This window comes from Microchirus variegatus, assembly GCF_963457635.1.
Source record: "Microchirus variegatus genome assembly, chromosome: 10".
NCBI lineage: Eukaryota > Metazoa > Chordata > Actinopteri > Pleuronectiformes > Soleidae > Microchirus > Microchirus variegatus.
Genome location: NC_139811.1, coordinates 2,124,480 through 2,139,390, shown reverse-complemented (window position 1 = coordinate 2,139,390; position 14,911 = coordinate 2,124,480).

The window sequence follows — 14,911 nt, the reverse complement described above, 5'->3', positions numbered from 1 at the left end:
AACTTTAGAAAACACACACGCACACACGTACACACACACACATTCTTGTACTTGCTGCATACTGAGGACCGGGTTGCTGACAAAGTGAGGACCAGCATTTTCACTTTATAAATGAACACAATTACAAATATCTACTTCATGAATGACATCTATGAGGAAGTGCTGGTTGCAGTACCATAAAATGTCTGCAGGTGGAGCCCCAGAGCAAAAAGGGCTGGAAAACTTTTAGATTTCATTAGATAGATGTCATACAGAAGTTGAAAAAAAAATTGACCAAAAATTTTGACCAAAAATTTTTGGTCTAACATTGACAAAAATGTCATACTATACTATTTTGTCCAAAATTTTTATTTATTTTTTTGACAAATTGAGTATAGCATGTTATAGCAACCTAAGGAAGTGATTTCAATGTAAACAAAGTGAGGACCGGTTATTAGTCCTCACTCCGTAAAAACGACCTCACTTTGTTGGTTAAAAACTCTCACTGGTCCTCAGTATGCCGCAAGTACAAGAACGAACACACACACACTCACACACACGTACTTGCTGCATACTGAGGACCAGCATTTCCACTCTATAAATTAACACAATTACAAATATATCTATAAAGAACTACTGGGTGCAGTACCATAACATGTCTGCAGGTGGAGCCCCAGAACAAAATGTGTGAAACACCAGGGCTGGAAAACGGGTTTTCGTACCAAATTGAGGAGCTCTGTTAAAAGTTAAAAGAGTATAGCATGTTTACAACCTGAGGAAGTGATTTGAATGAAAACAAAGTGAGGACCGGGTCAAAATGTCCTCACTTTGTAAAAATGTCCTCACTTTGTTGGTTAAAAACCCCTCACTGGTCCTCAGTATGCCGCAAGTACAAGAACACAATCTCTCTCTGGACTTTGCAAACTCCAGATTTCCATGTGTGAGATAAGTCAGGTGCTTCACTTTAGCGCCCCCTGCTGCCCGACATTACTGTGCGGTCCATTTTACGCCAAGATCAAAAAAATAAAAAATTGTTAGAGCCAGAGAACGTAGAGTAATGATACACACATTAAGAAATATTAATATAGCGTTAGTGGAAAGGGAACTTGGCTTGTTACCGGAGGGTTGCTGGTTTGAGTCCCCACCAGAACAAAGGGCTGTTGTACCCCTGAGCAAGTTACCCAACCCCCATTGTCAGTCAGTTAATTTTGTAGATTATTCATAGTTGCAGTGGAATATTTCTCCTCAAAGTCTTTGAATTAATTTGCTCCTGAATCAAAAAACTTCTGGTTCACAATCTGTGACTAAAATGCTAAAAAAAAAAAGTCAAATAAAACATAAACATAAAGTCAATTTAATTCTGCGGAGAATATTTGGTATTTTCGTGTTTGGGACTCGTTCACTGAGTCACAACAATTTTTAATTTGAGCAGAACATTTTTGTCCACAACAGTTATTGCAAAAACTATTCAGACAAAATATTATTATTATTATAATTATTAAAAGTATTTTTTATTTTCTATCAATCTGTTTCATCATTATTGGCCCAAAAAGGATGAAAATATCTGTGCCACAAATATTCAAATGTCCTGTTTCGTCCACAAACTCTTAAAAATCTTCAATCATCGATGATCAAAAACTGTTTATGTAGCGTCCAGTCAAAGACAGGGGGCGCCCTCACTGACGGTCAACAATTTAAATTGAATTGATCTTGAAAGACCGAGACAAAAATTAAACAGAAAAAAACCCCACAAGATAAGCATGAGTAAGCTAGCAGACGCAAACGTTCACGTAGCTAGCCGTTAAACAAAAGACACAAAACAACGTTTGCTGACGCTAATAATCTTTATAAGTATCTGTTAGTTTCACACAGACACAGACTTTCAAAATAAACTTCCTGTTTAACCGGAAATAACGAACTGTCACGTCGACGATAGCTAAACACAGCTGCTAGCTTAACATATTAGCATATGCTGATGGTCCTTTACAGTTTATGTATAATTTTGTATAATATTAATAGTTATAACTCACTGTTGTTACAGCCATCAATCAAAATCATTTGACAAGTTTTTTTATTTGTTTTAGAATCATTATTTGAGTGACATCCTTTTTTTAAATTTAACAGGTTCATGTAACTAATCATTTTAAATTCATAGTGATTATATCAATCCAATCCAACTTTATTTATAATACAGCAGACGAAACAAAATCAATAAAATATAGAACGATATGACCTTATAGACCTAAAAACAGTAAAATGTAATATATACACTTATACAAACGTACATTCAGTTTCAGCCATTTCAGCTAAAATCTACACACGAGACCATTAAATCTAAATTTGGAGCAAAATAAACCAGTATTTTTGATGAAATACTGTCTCTAACTTAGTCTGTGCTCACATATATAAGGATTTATCCTGATCAACAGAACATCTACAGTATATAATTCCAAAACAAAATCATTTTGAAAATGTTAAATTCCTGATTTAAGTGAGTGAGTAAAGCCCTCAGGTGCTGCAACATCTCCTAGAGACGTCTGCTAAGGAATTGTCGGATTAAAAAAAACACGAATAACCTCGTCTCAAAAAAAACCCAAACGTTTCGTTTTCCCGTCGCTTTACGAAGCGTTGAGTCTTAAATCAGAATTTGTGATGAAAGAAGAGTCTGAAGCGAACACACGAACACGAGCTCTGACGCCTCCTGTAAACGCCGAACAGCATCAGTATTCTGCTCACTGTGTGTGTGTGTGTGTGTGTGTGTGTGTGTGTGTGTGTGTGTGTGTGTGTGTGTGTGTGTGTGTGTGTGTGTGTGTGTGTGTGTGTGTGTGTGTGTGAATGGCAAACGGCTTCTGCTCCCGCTGTGACTGGAAGTAGACCATCAAGTTCATGCCAGCGTGCCGCAATCGATGTGTTTTCAGTTGTGAGCAAACAAACTTTTGATGCATGAGCGGCTTGTTATCAGTTTACACGCGAGCGCGAGTCCAACTGCAAACACAAGGAAGCTCCACAGGAAGTGTTATTGTTTTTCTAATTAGTAAAACGACATCCAGCAGCACAATATTAATGATAAATCATGTTTATGTTTGTTAGATACAGAGGAGGAAAAGTAATGAACGACGTTTACTCACGTTAATGTCATTTGGTGGAGTTTTGTTGTACTTTTAATACATTTACAGTAATTTTACTTTTACGTTTTTGTGAATCACTGATGTGAATGATGAGGACAGGTGAATGATGTAAATGATGAGGACAGGTGAATGATGAGGAGGACAAGTGAATGATGACAGTTGAATGATGAGGACAGGTGAATGATGTGAGTGATGATGAGGACAAGTGAATGATGAGGACAGGTGAATGAATGATGAGGACAGGTGAGAGATAAGGACAGGTGAATGATGTGAATGATGAGGACAGGTGAATGATGTGAATGATGACAGGTGAACGATGATGACAGGTGAATGATGTGAGTGATGATGACAGGTGACTGATGAGAACAGGTGAATGATGAGGACAGGTGAATGATGAGGACAGGTGAACGATGATGAGGACTGGTGAATGATGAGGACAGGTGAATGATGATGAGGACAGGTGAATGATGAAGACAGGTGAATGATGATGAGGACAGGTGAATGATGAGGACAGGTGAATGATGAGGACAGGTGAACGATGATGAGGACTGGTGAATGATGAGGACAGGTGAATGATGATGAGGACAGGTGAATGATGAAGACAGGTGAATGATGATGAGGACAGGTGAATGATGAAGACAGGTGAATGATGAGGTTAGGTGAATGATGGGGGCAGGTAAATGATGAGGACAGGTGAATGATGAGGACAGGTGAGTTATGTGAATGATGAGGACAGGTGAATGATGAGGACAGGTGAATGATGAGGACAGGTGAACGATGATGAGGACTGGTGAATGATGAGGACAGGTGAATGATGATGAGGACAGGTGAATGATGAAGACAGGTGAATGATGATGAGGACAGGTGAATGATGAGGACAGGTGAATGATGAGGACAGGTGAACGATGATGAGGACTGGTGAATGATGAGGACAGGTGAATGATGATGAGGACAGGTGAATGATGAAGACAGGTGAATGATGATGAGGACAGGTGAATGATGAAGACAGGTGAATGATGAGGTTAGGTGAATGATGGGGGCAGGTAAATGATGAGGACAGGTGAATGATGAGGACAGGTGAGTTATGTGAATGATGAGGACAGGTGAATGATGAGGACAGGTGAGTTATGTGAATGATGAGGACAGGTGAATGATGATGAGGACAGGTGAATGATGAGGACAAGTGAGGGATGAAGACAGGTGAAAGATGATGTGGACAGGTGAAAGATGATGAGGACAGGTGAATGATGAGGACAGGTAAATGATAAGGACAAGTGAATGATGATGAGGACAGGTGAATGATGAGGACAAGTGAATGATGAGGGCAGGTGAAGAATGAAGACAGGTGAATTGGCATATATAATGTATATAAGGTATAATAAGGTCCCTGAGTGAGTGACATTTGTGACCTTTGACCCATTTTGACTGATACATTATTTGTTTACATCTTTTATTTTGTCAGTACAAGAATAAGTTAGAAGTTATTAAAGTAACTAAGTAACTTTTACCGGATTAGGGAATAATTTAAAGTGTTTTTTTCCTCAAAAAAACCACCTGAGAGAATATTCTCTCTCTCTTTGACCTTTGACCTTACCCAAAAACAACCGTCTTCCACCACAGAATCAGATCCTGGTGATTTTCTCTACTGTTGGACAAAGCCTGTGTTACTCGATAACAAGGAGATTAACATTTGGAGTCGATGGCGTCGGTGATGTACGTAAAACACGCAACGTTAAAGTCAAACAGCAGGTTTCTGACGGCAGATTCGCTGTAACGCGGCCGCTCTTCCTCTGCAGCGTCATCACTTCGCTCTCTCTGTTCACTTCTGAGTAAACACCACTGCTCTGTCTCTTTGTCCTGGAACGTTCAGGCTCCCGCGGTTATTTAGCGGCAAATAAGCATGTGTGTGTGTGAGTGTGTGAGTGTGTGTGTGTGTGTGGGGGGGGGGGGGGATAATAATATATATGACATTAAGTTAATAATCAGCTAAAGGCTTTTTTATCGACACCGTGTTATTACAGCGTCAATGGCTAAATTGCCATGTGCAGCAGCAGCAGCAGCTGTAAGAGCGTTTGAAGCTGATATGATTTTACACAAATGTGTGTGTTTTGTCACATTTAAGTGGCTTCGTGAACGAGTTTGATCGACTTATTTCATGGGAATCAAAATTCACACTCATTCAAAAACAGAAAAGCTTTAGAAACCACATTTATTTTGTTTAAGGGAATTTTAACAAAACAGATCAATGGACTTTGTTTTTAGACTGTTTTGTCCACTCGTGACACCTGACTGTGGATGACACAGACAGATATGCTATCAGTGAACGTATGGAATTTGATGTTAGCCACTTACATCGAGGCTGAGTGCGTTTTCTTAAGCAGGAAAGTAAAAACTCTGTAAACCAGTCACTCTCCCCTTCAACCAAACCTCATACAGAAAATCATCATTTTTAGCTGCAGGGACACAGGAGCTGCTGGTCAAGTGCTGCCATGTTTGCTAAGTTTGTGTCACTGAGATGAATCTGAAGAAAGGATTTCAAATGCTGAATTTCAAATTTAAATCACTGACAGAGGCAGCAGCGATTCAACCACTCCTGTGTTTTGCCGTGCTGGAAAATCGCCTTTTTTTCCTATGGAATTTGGTGAGAGATAAAAACTTCTTTGTTTCTTGTTGGAAAAAGGGCTGTTTTTTTTTTTTTAATTTTTAGATAAACAGATGTCGGAGTTGCTTTAAAACCATCGTCAAATGTCTCTCTGTGTGATTCTCATTATAGCTTAGCGATGACATGCTGCACACAGGAAGTGATTCATTTTTAAATGTTTCTTTTATTTTTAGTATGCATTTTTTTTGGTATATATAAAAATATATTTAAAAAACAAATGCATATATATGTATATATATGTATATATATATATATACATATAAATATATTTTAAAAAAATGCATATATATGTATATATATATGTGTATATATACATGTGTGTATATATCAATATAAATAAATATATATATATATAATAAAATATTGTTGTGCAAGATTTTTAGGCAAGGGAAAAACCAAAATAGTGATCTCACTGTCAAAGCATGGGGGATATGGCGCCACCTTGTGGAACGTTTACAATGAAAACACAAGCCAAATGAAAAATATAATCAATATTTCAGAATAACTTCCATGGCAAGAAATGACAACCAGTGATTATTTTCTTGATAAAACTCAGTTTTTACCCTTGTTTAGCTTCTAAAAAATAGTTAAATATAATAACGCGCCGAGTCTATCGATCACTTTTGAACACCAGCTCTAAAGAAAAGCTTTAAAAACCCGGTCGTTCAGTCGTTTTATGGGAGAAATGCTTCTCGTCTCCGCCCGTCCCTGCTCTGCTGCTGTATTTCCCCAAACGCTCCCTCTGAATCAGGTGTGAATGTGAATATTTTGCAGCATCGACCAAACGGAGGCAGAATAACAACAACAAAATCAACAAAAGTTACGTGCCGCAGCTTTAAAATCAGCCCTTATTTATTTATTTTTTTACCTGACTTTTTAGGACAGCGACGTAAACAACACGACCGTCGGAGGAAAAGTGGAAAAAGGGGCAAAAAAAAGAAGAAAAGAAAGTGTTTTTGTATTAAATTGCAGTGCAGTCACCAGAGATCTGTCAACAGCAACCAGGAGCCTATAGGCAATATGCAGTTTATAGTAAATGGCCATTATTATGCAGAGTTTCTCTTTAACCTTAGCATATGCTCCTTCTTCTGTGTATGTGTGTGTGTGTGTTCTTGTACTTGCGGCATACTGAGGACCAGTGAGGACATTTTGGCCGGTCCTCACTTTGTTTTCATTGAAATAACATCCTTAGGTTGCTATAACATGCTATACTCAATTTGTCAAAAAATATATATATATATATTTTGGACGACATAGTATAGTATGACGTTTTTGTCAAATTTTGGACCAAAATTTTTTGGTCAAATGTTTTTTTAAATTTTGGTTGGCATAGTATAGCATGACGTTTTTGTCAAATTTTGTACCAAAGATTTTTTTGTCAAAGATTTTTTCAAATTTTGGACTAAAAATTGTTGGTAAAAAAATTTTTTTCAACTTTTGGATGACATAGTATAGTATGACGGTTTTGTCAAATTTTAGACCAAAATTTTGGCAAAACATTTTTTTTTAAATTTTGGACGACATAGTATAGTATAACTTTTCTGTAAAATTTTGGACCACATGGTATAGTATGACGTTTTTATCATATTTTGGACCAAAATTTTGGGTCAAATTTTTTTTTTCAAATTTTGGACAACATAGTATAGTATGACGTTTTTGTTAAATTTTGGACCAAAGATTTTTTTGTCAAAGATTTTTTCAAATTTTGGACCAAATTTTTTTGGTCAAATTTTTTATATATTTTGGTCGGCAAAGTATAGTATGACGTTTTTGTCAAATGTTGTACCAAAGATTTTTTTGTCATAGATTTTTTTCCAAATTTTGGACAACAAAGTATAGCATGAAGTTTTTGTCAAATTTTGGACCAAAATTTTGGGTACATTTTTTTTTAAAAAATTTGGACAACATAGTACATATTATCATGTTTTTGTCAAATTTTGGACCAAAAATAATTAAAAAAATAAATAAATAAATAAAAAAGTTTTCCAGACCTTCTTGCTCTGGGGCTCCACCTGCAGACATGTTATGGTACTGCACCCAGTCGTTCTTTATAGATGTCATTCATGACGTAGATATTTGTAATTGTGTTGAGTTATATTCTGTGGAAATGCTGGTCCTCACCTTGTCAGCACTTTTACCCGATCCTCAGTATGCAGCAAGTACAAGAGTGTGTGTTAGTGTGTGTGTGTGTGTGTGTGTGTGTGAGGTGAGAGGATGAGTAAGACGTGGCAGCGGAGTGGAGGAGGGCTCCGGCTCGTGGAGGCAGCTCGGCCTGATTTGCGGCTCCATTCCAGCGCGTGGGCCTTTTCAGGCTCTGCTGCCTGTAACAGGTTGACGTGATCAACTCTGCAGCTCGAGCCAGAGTCAGATGTGGCACAGAGGAGGTGAACCCTCCTCCTCCTCCTCCTCCTCCTCCTCCTCCTCCTCCTCCTCCTCTTCAATCCTCTCCCTTTACCCCGGCACAGTCTGACTGTGGCGCCCGTGGTCGCTCCCCGCGCTCGCTGGCATTACACTTTCACACCGGGGCCGTAATTGATTCCTTTAATTTGCTCGCAGAGAAAAGTGTTGTCAGCCGAGCGGGCGGCCATTTTTCAGGCCACTTTAATTAAATGCCAGGTCTTTAGGTGTGATATGAAATGCGTTTGGCTCCTCTGATCTCACTACTCCTCAGACAATTCGTTAACATTTCCGTCCCTCTGCTCTGCCTCTTTTCTTCTGTCTTCACACGGCGAGGCTTCAAAAAAAAAAAAGAAGAAGAGGCTCCGTCGTCGTCGTCGTCGGTGACATTTCACTTCCTTTCTGCCGCTGTACACGTTCAATAATTTATTTAAGTGAATTTAAACTCCAGATTAAGTGCAGCGCTGCTGTTTCACTTGAGATAATGAAGAGTCTCAGGGAAAAGTTTGCCGTCTTTTTATTGGAACCCGTGTTTTATTTTGAAGACTTTAAAGGTAGATAACGTTAAGTGAATGTTAAAGAACGATTCACGCCTTTAAAATAGAGGATTGTCTCGTGTTTGACACTTGATTGAATGATTGAATGGTTTGTTTCGGACTAATATACTAAAATTGAGACATTTACATGTTCATTTTCGCAAATAATGGTAAATAAAAATATCCGAAAAAGGATCCGGCTGAAGCCAAAGGCTTATTATAGCCTACTCCTTTGCAGTTTTCTGGATTTCATTCAAACAATATGGCATCCGGTGCATGATAATACACAAATAAGACAAGAAATATATAAAAGGAAACAAAGATAAATGTCATGTATTGCATTATATTATATAACAATAATACTAATACTAATATTGTAATATGGGGTCTATAGTGGTGCTATTTTAGTGCTAATATAGGCTACCAACATCGTTTTATCTTTTTATATTTAACGTATTTTGAAAACTTCAACGGTGCATTTGAATCAACACAAGACCGTGTCATCGTCTGTTTGTTTACGTATCTTTGACGCGTAACATAACGCTAACTAACGCGCTAATTTCACGTCTATCACATCTGTTAAAAAAGTCGCGAGATATTAACGTACGTCCACGTCGCGTAGGTCCTCCCACCCCCATGTTAAACAACCGCGAGCTTACAGACAGCTGCTAACGCTACGCTGCTACTGCTGACCAATCAGAAGGTTTATCAAACCACAAATTCAGTTTATTTTGTTTAAAATTAGTGCTAACGCGCTAGCGACGGTTAACGGCGTCAACGTTAACGCGTGACGTGTTTCCATGACGGCTGACGGGAAAAAGACATGCGCGATGTCATGTTTTACGTGACTCCCGATTTGTTAAAATGTCGTCGGAAGTAACGATAAACTTTAAAAACATACGCAGTACACAGATACGCTGGTTATTTGTAGCGCTGCTCTTTTTCCGTTGAATAAACAGACCGCTCCAGTTCGGCTGTAGGCGGCGCTAAAGGAGCTAACGGAGCTAACTGGTAAACGGTGCCTGGACTCCGGTGACACGGCACATAACGTTGACGTCGCTAACCGCTGTTAGCGCGTTCACATGCCCAGCACTAATTTAAACACAATAAACCGAAGAATTTGTGGTTTGATAAACCTTCTGATCGGTAAAGCAGAAGCAGTGTAGCCGTTTCAACGACTCGCGGTTGCTTAATACGTGAGCGCGAGGACCTACGCGACGCGGGCGTACGCTAATATCTTGCAACTTTTTAACATAAATGCGACGCCGTAGTTCCAGATGTCGAGCGACAACATTCTAGTTGCTGCAGCTTTCATTTCAGGCCTCCCCGCTTCACTCCCGCGACAGACGCGATAGACGTGAAATTAGCATGTTAGTTAGCATGTCGTTAACCGCCGTTAGCGCGCTTAACGTGCCCAGCACTACTTAAAATATGGGTGACGAAGTCGGTATCTTCTGTTTAGAATCGGAGGAGATGGAGCTGCCTAACCCGATGATTCTTTGCACAGATTTTTTATTGGATCGTGCACTTTGAGGCGGTAGCTGCAGCAGCTCTTCAAAGTTCACTCGTCCACCGTGGCCGACGTTATTTCCGCTCCATCCTGTTGACCTTTGACCCGTCCTCGACGATCATAACTGCCATCATTTATTATTATCATTATCATTAAGGCCTGTAATCTGATGTGAATCATAGGTTCGAACGACCTCTCGGATGAAACACCTGACGACGGCAGGAACAGGTGTATCTGTGGTCTGAAGCAGCAGCAGCAGCAGCAGCAGCAGCAGCAGCAGCAGCAGCAGCAGTAGCAGCAGTAGCAGCACCTCCCTCCCTAATAATATCCCGATGCTTCCCCACTCACTCTGACTCAGACCCTCTCACCGTGGACATGAACAGCAGCTGCCTCTTCCTTCCGTCCTCCCACCGTACGTCAACACATCAGCACCACTCTGCCGCCCCGAAAATACACCAGGCTCACTAAAACCCGAAAGAACACACTTGCCGCACTTCATATTGCAATGGATGATATGTATTGACAGATTTCTCTCGTTTTTTTGTGTGTGCAGATAACTCAGTTACAGCTCGACTGAGGAAAAAATCTCAGCGTGAGAGTTTGAACGTCATTATTTTGGACAGCGGTGAAGAAAATATGGAAGATTCGGGAGGGTGGAGGCTAACGCTGACTGTGCGCGATTATTTGCTTTAACTTTGACGAAGTTGAAGTTTTAAAGATGAGAAAAGACGTGAATAATCGTTGTCAGAAATCGGGTTTTAAATCGTGCAAAAGTTCAGCTAAAGTGTCACAAAAACTCCCCGCGGTCAAACTTCCTGTTGAACAACAATAAAATAAACATCTGTGTCCAACTGCTAAAACACTGACACACACATACTGGTTAATTTGCTTTAGTGGGGACCGTGAATTTGCTGTTTGTCAGTGTTTGAACAGAATATCTAATATAATAATATGTAAAGAAGCGACATAGTCACTATTGTGGTGCATGTTTAACCTCGTACTGAACACCAGGAGTCATCAACTGAATTCTATTGATGTCCTTGGTTCAACATTTGTTTTTATTTCAAAGTCTTTAAGTCTTTAAAAAAAACAAGGCTAAAAACTTAAAATTAAATTATTGGAAAAGAAAATGTACATTTTAATTCATTTTATTTTAAATCCCCGGCCTCAAAAGTGTTTGTCAAGACAAATCCTGGCCTGTGCTCTCTGTCTCCCCCTCTCTCTCTATCAGTGGTACTGCAGCCTCAGCGCAGGACTCTGCTCTTCTTCATGTTCCTTCTTCTTCTTCTACACGTTTATGTTGCGTCATCTTTAGGAATTTAAAAGAGACAGTCGTGTCTTTAACGATTCTGTGAAGAAATCTTTTTATTAAACCAACTGATTCTAGACTGAGATTTGCTCGACAGGGACTTTGAAATCTTGAAGTCATGTGACTTTTTCAGATCATGATCTCTGATGTGTTTTTTTCTCCTGTTCCATCTATCATGTGAACCTAATCACAAACGCGCGTCATCATGTCCGTCTAATAATACTAATCAGATGGACGTCAATCAAATGATGCCGATCTAATAGCAACGAGATGGATTTGATCCAGATGTAAATCATTAGGTTTGGTATAGTTTTCTGCAGACGTCGCTGCTTCGCTGATGATGGATTGTCTTTGGGAGCAGAATATATTCACGATAATGTACAACTTTTATTACTTTTACCAGTTTATCCATCAGGAACCATAACTCTACTCTTTGTGTCCCTGTCCTCTCACCAAAAGCCCCAAAATACACTCGGCAACCAGCTGGAGTCGCGAGACTAAGGTTTGTGCGATAGTTTTTGCACGGAAATACACAATAAATGTTGTAAACGCAACAAACGGAGCGGCGTTTCCGGACGGACCGAGGAAACGGCAGCATGACGGGTCTGTCGGGATTCTTTTTGTGACGGGGAACTACGATGTGGCGTCAACACAGGATGTTTTATCCTGAAAAGTAAAGCAGGATGTTTTATTTTCCTACTTCCTCTCCCTCTCATTATTGTTGACTTTCTGCAACTGAGGACGCAACGTAACGGTGAACACAGTCAGACTAAAAGTGAGTTTTCAAAGATCAAACTTAGAGTTTGGGCCAATTCCATTTCCCATCTTAACCCTCAAGCTCAACCCTTAATCTTAACTGTCCCTCAAAACCAAAGTGTTGAGGGTTATTTTGTCACTTAGAAATGGGACACCCCTTAAATGCAGATACGTCTTCAGACTGTAGGGGGCAGAATAACGCCAAAGCTGCGTCCATTCTGTCAACTCCAAAAAAGAAGAAGAAGAAGAAGAACACATTTACGTCAGGATTATTTATCAAGTTATTAGGTTGTCAGTTAGTTATAAGATGATACTCATACAAATATTCAGCTGACAGTTACCACACACCACGACTTATTGAAGGGTTAACGATAGCGAACGATTGCTTGTCCGCATTGACAAAAGATCGTAAAATAAAAATAAATGTTACGCAAAACAATGACGTCAGTAATCCATAATATGGGCCTAAACTAAGATAATACAATGGTTTTCATCATTTTTATATCTCTATTAACAAAGAAAATACTTCATTTGTATCGCACTCGCTTCGCTGCTTTCGACGCCATCTTTCTCATGTGAAAAACACGCAATGCATTCTGGGTAGCCCTTGCTCCCAAGGGTGGTCTTGGAAAATCTCAATATTGAGGGCGATACGGACCTTAAACTTGACCCTCAACTTAATTTTTCTGAGAATCGGGACAGCACTTGCACTAGAGGGAGAGCATTTTTGAGATTGAGGGTTAAGATAGGAATTGGAATTCACCCATGGTGTGTGTAAGAAAGGCCAAAAACACTGAGACAAAAGGTACATTTTCAAACTGCGTTGAAACTCCATTGATACCTCATTGGTTTTTAGCTTTCCGCTAACAGGAAGTGGAGACAGGCCCCCCCTATCTCCAACCACAACAAGACATTTAACCATCACGATGACTCTGAAGCTGTTAAAGGGACACTGTGTAGTATTTATGGGTTAATATGACACAAAATCCACTTTTTTATACATATTATGTGCTCCTGCATTGTCTAGTCGCTGTATAATAGTTTTTGTTTCATTTTCGTAGTGTTTCAAAAAGTCATGTAAAATAACATGGTCGCGGGCCGCGGTTGCATAGCCACTGTTAGCAGAGAGACGCCATGTTTCTACCGGAGCCTGTAAGGACAAACGCGAGAGAACAAATCAAGCGTCTCTTTACTTGTAGCTGAAGTCCCGCCTCCTCTCTCTCCGCTTCGTCTGCTACGGCCGCGGTAGCTCCGCCCTCTCCCTCGCCTCACGAACCTCATCTGCTGACACGGAGAAAGACGACGAGGACGACATTTGACCGGCTGAGGACACCGTAGCGCTCAGGGAAGGGAGGGGGTGAGCAGAGCAGCAGGTCTTTGTTGTAAATTTCAGCCTCTCCTCTAGATGGCACTATAAACTACTTACTTCACCTTTAAATAAGGTTATAAACCCCGCTGCAGTTCCGCTTTAACGCCACCACATCTGCATTGTTGCGTCTGTGTTACCCCAACAGGAACACCGACCCCTATTTGTTGTTTCGGAAAAGCTGCAGAAATCACAGCGCGTACGATACCCGGCGCTTCATCCCAAACGCATTTGTATAGAATACAAAAAAACATTTTTTTTTAAAAAGCGTTTTCATCTGGCAGTTGAGCGGTTGAGCCGTTGTAAATGGGACATTAAAAGGAATCCCACATCAATTTCCCACACCAAACGCTGCATAACGGGAGTCATTTTGACAAAGTAGCCGTGTGATTATTTTTTATTTCCATTTGAAAGCAATTAGCTGAAAGGTCCTTCCCCTGAGTTTCTGTGGCAGAATGTGTGGAATGACTCAGGGATAATTGCTGTGAAATGAACAGAGTGCCAAGTCGAGAGAAGCACGGGGAAAAAACCGCAAGGGTTCCCTCTCCATGGAAACGCCCTCTGCCTTTGTCGGTGCACCAGGAAATTAGGCAGCAAGTGATAACGGGGCTTGAATGAGTAACAAATGCAGGGGGGCGAGTGATATTTACTCCATTTCAAGCCATTACCAGAAATTGAGTGTTTCCCCGTGTCTCACGCTGTGCCGACGGAGAGCTGGATACAGAGGGAGGAGGAGGAGGAGGAGGAGGAGGAGGAGGAAGAGGAGGGTCATTAAACATGGCAGCCGCCAGCCGCCGACGTGCCCAACAACACGGTGTCGGTGCGGCGCTGATGGGCAGCACGGATATAATGAAGCCGGGCGCTGTCAGTGTGTGTGTGTGTGTGTGTGTGTGTGTGTGTGTGTGTGTGTGTGTGTGTGTGTGTGTGTGTGTGTGTGTGTGTGTGTGTGTGTGTGTGTGTGTGTGTGTGTGTGTGTGTGTGTGTGATGATGATACTGATGCCTGAAAGGATGAGGACGAGGTGTGAGACGAGGCTGCGACGGCGTTGGCGGCTCGTCTGGCGGCGTCTTTGCCACGAGCTTTTTTGCCTCCTCGCCTCCTGCCTCTAATTGCTGCCTTGCTCGGAGGCAGCGCGCTCCCTCGGTGTTCCGTCGCCTTTTATGTCCTCCCCTCCCCCCCCCCCCCCCCCCTTTAATTACGTCAGCTGGAAAGGAACGTGATTGTTATTGTCATTGCTCTCGTTACTAATTAAGCAGCTATCGACGCCTG